Source organism: Camelus bactrianus, chromosome X (assembly GCF_048773025.1).
Source record: "Camelus bactrianus isolate YW-2024 breed Bactrian camel chromosome X, ASM4877302v1, whole genome shotgun sequence".
Taxonomy (NCBI): domain Eukaryota; kingdom Metazoa; phylum Chordata; class Mammalia; order Artiodactyla; family Camelidae; genus Camelus; species Camelus bactrianus.
This window is the reverse complement of record NC_133575.1, coordinates 19451759-19457874: the sequence shown is the minus strand read 5'-3', so window position 1 is coordinate 19457874 and position 6116 is coordinate 19451759. Positions and strand designations below refer to the sequence as shown.

At 41.2% G+C, this 6116-nt stretch overlaps 1 non-coding gene across 1 annotated transcript; it reads left to right on the top strand.

Moving 5' to 3' along the window:
- The first annotated feature begins 1023 nt into the window (after positions 1-1023).
- On the top strand, positions 1024-1102 carry TRNAT-GGU (transfer RNA threonine (anticodon GGU)). The gene has a single exon. It is a non-coding gene; the product is annotated as a tRNA-Thr (tRNA).
- The last annotated feature ends 5014 nt before the right edge of the window (positions 1103-6116 follow it).

The following is a 6116-nucleotide window of genomic DNA, read 5'->3' as shown; positions in this document are numbered from 1 at the left end:
GTGGGACGGGGTGACCATCTCTGTGATATCACTGTGTATACAATATCATCTAGTACAATTTTGCACCCTGGCATTTCGAATTTGCTCACCCCGGGAAAAGGAAAAACCCTGCTTTCCACCTGCATTAAGGAAAACTCAGTTCTTCCCCACTACATCTTTCCTTACTATGAGCTTCCTCGAACACTCACACATCCCACAACTTTGGTCACCAAATATGTATAGGTGTTTACCCACAACAACCAATTCTCTGTGACGTCAGCTGGGTGTCCTACAATTCAACTCAATTCTGGCACAACCTGGACGTACCATCAGATCCCACAAATTAAGGGTTCAGTCCTACAAGACTGCTCCCTCTTTCCCACTTCAGAGGCCAGTCGTGAGCTCAACTGTACATCTGACCAGCCAGCTGTAAATCAGAGGTTCCCACGACTCACTCCTCAGGTTCTACCAATTTGCTAGAGCGGCTCCCAGGACTCAGGAAAAGTTTACTTATGTTTACTGTTTATTATAAAAGGACATGATAAAGGATACAGATGAACATCCAAATGGAAGAGCTGCATAGGGCAGGGTCTGCGAGGAAGGAGCGCGGAGCTTCCATGCCCTCTGCTGGCACGCCCCTCTCCTGGCACCTGCCAGCTTCACCAACCCCAAAGCTCTCTGAACCTCGACACTTTGGGGATTTTTTTTGGAGGGAAGCATGATTGATCATTAACTCCATTTTCAGCTTCATTCCCTTCTCAAGATAATGTGTGAATGAGCTAAAAATTCCAAGCTTCTAATCATGGCTTGGGCTTTCCAGTGACCAGCTCCCTTCTGCGAGTCCACCCAAAGTTGTCTCATCAGCACAAAAGATACTCCTCTAACCGAGGAAATTACAGGGGTTTCAGGAGCCCTGTGTCAGGAGATGGGGCAGAGACCAATATATATTTCTGATTATCAATCACAGTATCACACCCAGGTTACCTACACTTACAAAGTAAACGTGAGAAGTTAGCCGCAGCATTCTAAAACCAATAGCAAGAGGGAGGCAGTGGGTAGAGCTCAGTGGTAGAGCACGTGCTTGGTGTGCACGAGGCCTTGGGTTCAATCCCCAGCGCCTCCATTAGGGGAAAAATAAATAAGTAAATAAAAACTAAAAAGAGCTTTTTAAATAAAATAAAACCAATAACAGGAAAAACAGAAGAAATACTAGAAAAGATATGTATTATACAGACTCCTGGCAATCATGATATTCTCCTTGAAGATGATGTCCAATGCCTCAAATTTTCCTTCTACTTTGCCTAATCTCCTTCCATCTCTGTTTGCATATTAAACCCCTGTTATCCTAAATATAATTTGTGTTTTCTTAAAACCAGTTATCAATCTGGACACTCAAGCATAAAGTGCCCCAAATTATTTCTTGTATCAAACAGATTCTAAGTAGAGCTTTGATATCTTTCCAGTCATACACAAATAAGTTTATTATAACCAATTCTTTTCCAGAAAAATTAATAAAACAAGAGACCCAACGCTAACACCTTTACAACTAAGTAAGAAGATGACCATGTAACCTGGATACAGGGTTCTGAGAGGAGGCTACAGTCAGCAATGAAATGAAATGAAATGTGAGCAGTTGTGTTGGTCAATATTCTACTTCTGTGGACTCTGCCTACGGAAGGCAGGTGGTTTATTACAACTTGGAGAGGACTCCTGGAAAGAGAACTATTTCTCTGGGAATTTTAACTCAGAGATAAAAATTTTGGACAATTTTTTCCTATTTATTCAAAACAGACTGCCAGGTAAATTGGAAGCTTCCCAGTTAGCTGAACACAGGAAGTTAAACAGCTGCTAGACTTGCCTCATTCCCCAAACTGGTTCCATTCCAGTTGAACTGGTTAGGCTCCAGCAAGAACCAGGCTGTCCCAACCAGTCTGGTTATCATTAGGCCTGCTGGACCCAACTTAATCCCTGTGGTGCACGCATTTCTACAGCCATTTCCCCCAGAGAAGAAGCCTGATGAAAAGCTTCCAGCAAGTTGCAGAACCACTCTGCAACAGACCCATGATGCTGCTGCAAGACTCAGCAACCAACACTGGCTAAATGCTATTCCCAGGTGACTCCCTAGACCCAGAAGAGGCAGAAGCGCAGGTACACACCAGTCTCACTGCCCAGAGAAGCACCCTGGCATTGGGAGTCTTCTAGTATCAAGCATGGCAGAAAGAGGACCTGAGTATTTAAGGGCAGGGCAGGTTCTAGTAAAATCACAGGTTATTTTTACAGAAAAGTGCTGGGCTCTGAAATTCTGTGCATGCGTGTGCACGCACACGCACACGCACACACACACACAGCCAGCCTTTTAGTCCTTAGGTTCCTATCACTTATCAAGGTTAAAACAGCTCTGGCTGGTTCTGAAATTTTGCATATAAAATCAATTCCCTGTTGGGGTTATATCTTGTGAGCTACATTTAGAGCAAAGTAAAACTTACACAGACATACACAGAGTCAAAAAAAAAAAAAAAGACTTCTCTTTATCAGCCTAATTTTGTGCAAATAAATAACGCACACATACAAGAGGAATTCCTGATTCCTGGATTCACTTATGAGTTCAGAGTAACAGTTATAGCTTCTTTTCACCCATTACTGAGTTTAATATACACGGGTTATTTTGTGCTTTGTTGGAACGCTCAGGTCCAGCCCTAGTTATGCTTGCCAATACCTAACCCACGTGATAAAGCAGTGTAAAATACCTGGTGATAGAGTAACACAATGTGTGGCTCTACAGAAATACAACTGATTTTTTAAATAGACATATGCTAAAAATCAAAAACTCAAATTTGGAAACAACCTAAGTCTTCAACAGTAACCCCCAAGAATTCATAAAAACAGAACTCTGCTGTCTGATTCTACAGAGCCGTGATGGGAATGTATACCTCTATTCAACTTATACTTCATTTGTGCCCAAAATTTTATAATTGTTTTAATTAATATGACCTTGAATCTGTAATAGATCCTTTGAAAGGCCCTTAAGAGTGCTGAGACTCCTGTGATTACCCTGGGTTCTAGGATGGCGTTAAGGAAGGTATATCATTAAAAACTGTTAAGTCTCATGAGGAAGGATAGTCCAGAGACTGTACTGCCACCACTAAGGTGACAGTGGAGGCAGTCATAGGGTGGGGTGAGCCGTCGAACTCCATTTCGTCCCTGGTGGTTTCTCCCCAACCTGCAACGAGCCTCACATGACCCATACTTGACTTACCACTTTAAGGCCATGCCCCTGGCCAGCCATAGCTCTGTGATTCTCGTGCTTTTCTGCAGGTGTTACCAGTCCATGACAGTGTGTGCTCACACGTTCCCTGGGTCCCTCACTTCTGCCTGGCCAGTTACTTCTCCAGGTGCCTTTTACTTGCCACATTAAGAACAGTGTCTTGCCAATTATACCCCTACAACAGGATGACGTTTCTTATACATAAATCAAGTTTGTGTTCCCCACTAACTCTTTGAGCACTTCAGTGTGTTAAGTAAAGTTTGAGAACAATTCCATTGCTTCCTTTAAACAACACACACAGAGCCCTAAAACTAATACACTGTTAAGAGAAAAATCTCGTATTTTACCCTGAAAAATGCCTTTAATGTACTTTCAGATTTTATAATCTATCCAGTCATCCTTTGTTAATACCTGCATTGTTAATATAGGAATAAATACTTTGTTATAGCTCCCCAAAACAATCTTCCACAACCCTAATCACTTAAATATCTATTAAACCTAAATGCATTTCTACTTTTGAAATGTGTTTTTTGACAATGCATCTCATAATAATTTTCAGTGCTTAAGTATATACTCATGTAGTTGAACTGGAAGGTTAGATATAATGTTGTAATAGCTAAGCCATGCTTATTCAAGGGAGCTTCATAATAGATTTATTTTTGCATATATTCATCAGGGAGCAAATAAGGGTATTTTTCCCTCCCTTTCGACTCCTGTCAAGTGTGTTCATTGGAGAAGAAGAATGCATTTGAAGAGATTATTTATTCTCCTTTATTAAAATGAATATAAATAAAGACAAAGCCCATTACATTTCACTGGCAGCAAAGTCTTATTCTGAAAGGTTACCCAAAGCTCAATGACAATTTCAAGGACATTCTGCCACAGAGGCATGGAAATCTCGAGCTCTGGAATTGTTTAGATTATCCATCGCGTTTCTCTATCCGTGTGTATGTATCTGCATTATAACCACACTGATCTCCCAGGCCCCTCTCTCTATCCTTCCTGTAGACCCGGCTCGGAGCCCAGCTTGGCCTCCTCCACCTCTCACTGTGGGCTTCCATTCTCTTTCCCCAGCATCTCCCTAGGTGCTCTCCTCCGAGGACCTGTCTGGGCTCATGGTGCTGGGACCACCTCAAGGCCAATGGAAGAGGCGTACACAACAAAAAAAGGTTTTCTATGTTCTGCTCCCCCAATGCAAAATGGACGATATTGAAATGCGGATGTCAAACCAACGACTTAACAGGAAAAATTAATAAGTTTGTAGAGCAAAATATATACTTTCTCCTCTGACTCAGGATTACAGAGATAAGTAAGGTGCGGATGAGTAATGAGGGAAGACACAGCTTCTTCCCTGCCCGCCTAGCATCAGTGAAGTCAGACAGTGAGGGGGTGCGGGCGTGGGAGGAGCTGGGAGTGGACAAGGGATGCTTCCATTTTCTGAGTTATTAATGCCTTCAAGGAGGAAATATACATGCCTGTAAGCCTGAAGTGACCCCTGATTTATTTTTTAACCTAGACGTCACAGACAACATGCAGAGAAACTACTTTACAAATTGAAATGTTCAGAGTCCACATGGTAAGAATAAAAGGAAAACGTCAGCGTTCTGAAGGTCAGATGCAGTACATTTAAAGAAGTCTTCCTCAGAACATTCCCTGAGATGTTCTAATCTGCCCACAGGGTTCATGCCAAGCAGAGGCTACTTCTGGGTCCAGCACCTAAAACTGGCAACTGGCTCTGTTCCTCACAGGGCACTACAGGTGAGGAGGTATTTCATTTCGTCTCATTCTCTTTCCTACACCTGAATGACTCATTTTTTTTCTAACTAAATTATAATAGTCTCTACATGTTTTATCAATATCTGCATTCACTATCTCTGTATTTAGTACTTTGGGTACTCTCTCCTAACTCCCTATAGCATTCAAAATATTTGGTAAGTAACAATTCCTAAAGTGCTTTTACCACTACATTTCCTGCAAATGAAAAAAAAATTTAAATATCCTTTCCCTCTTTTACCTAGTGAATCACTTACATTGGTTGATTCAGTTATTGAATAATACTAAACTAGTATCTCATCCAAAACAAGCCTATGTTTTTCACCGACACCTCTGCTAATTCAGCTTAAGTGAAGAAATGTATCTTGACCCACACTATGGGCCATGCCACCATGCCTTTGGTGAATAAAGCTATGAAAGATATGCTCTCATCTTGAAGATGACCATGGCCTCTAGCCTTCTTTGATGATTGGAAAAAGAAAATTAATCACAATAGATGAGTTGGACACAAAGTTCTACAAAATTTTCAACATCAGGGGGAGGGTATAGCTCAGTGGTAGAGCGCATGCTTAGCATGCATGAGGTCCTAGGTTCAATCCCCAGTACCTCCGTTAAATAAGTAAATAAACCTAATTACGTTCCCCCCCCCAAACAAACAAACAAACAAAAACCTTTCAATATCTTTTCAGGCCAGGAAAATTACAAGCCTAAAGGAAATGAATCAATGTATACAATAACATTAACAGATAAAACTTCCCTCTGTTTCACATCTGGTTAGATTTTAAGCAATCAAGTGTTTTATTATCTTTATATACCCCACAGAATTTGATACAGAGCTGATCATATTCTAAGTACTTGATCAAAAATTCTCAATTGAGAAGAATGATCAAAGAATTGTAGTTTCAAGCACAGAGAAAGAGGAATATCTGAAGCCTTTTCTTCCAACAAATAACTACACTGTCTAAACCTTACAGAAGGAAAATGGTGAGCACAGCAGGCAGGAGGAAAGGATGGCCAAATAGGCAGGCATGTGGCCAGTGGAAAAATTTCAGGATGTTAAAAATGTCTGAGTAGATAAAACTGGTTGGTTTCCATTTTG